Source organism: Apaloderma vittatum, unplaced genomic scaffold (genome assembly GCF_000703405.1).
Source record: "Apaloderma vittatum isolate BGI_N311 unplaced genomic scaffold, ASM70340v1 scaffold15239, whole genome shotgun sequence".
In the NCBI taxonomy this organism is placed as follows: Eukaryota; Metazoa; Chordata; class Aves; order Trogoniformes; family Trogonidae; genus Apaloderma; species Apaloderma vittatum.
The window spans coordinates 1-455 of NW_009733619.1; positions in this window are offsets into that span (position 1 = coordinate 1).

Genomic DNA, 455 nt, shown 5'->3' on the forward strand with positions numbered 1-455 from the left:
CATTCTGTGATTCTGTGATTCTGTGAAAGAGTCTCTGCCACCAACAGTGAGCAGTCGGTGTGGGCTGGGCAAGGAAACAGATTGTTTCTTCCCTGGAGAAGTCTTCCAAAATAATCATAGGATCACAGAATCATGGAATGTGTTGGGTTGGAAGGGACCTTTAAAGGTCATCTAGTCCAACCCCCCTGCAGTGAACAGGGACATCTTTCACTAGATCAGGTTGCTCAGAGCCCTATCAAGCCTGACCTTGAATGTTTCCAGGGATGGAGCCTCCTCCACCTCTCTGGGCAACCTGTTCCAGCATTTCACCACCCGCATAGTAAAGAACTTCTTCCTAATGTCTAATCTAAATCTGCCCTGCTCTAGTTTAAAACCCTCATCCTATTGCCACATGCCTCTGTAAGCAGTCCCTCCCCAGCTTTCCTGTAGGCCCCCCCTTCACGTACTGGCAGGCC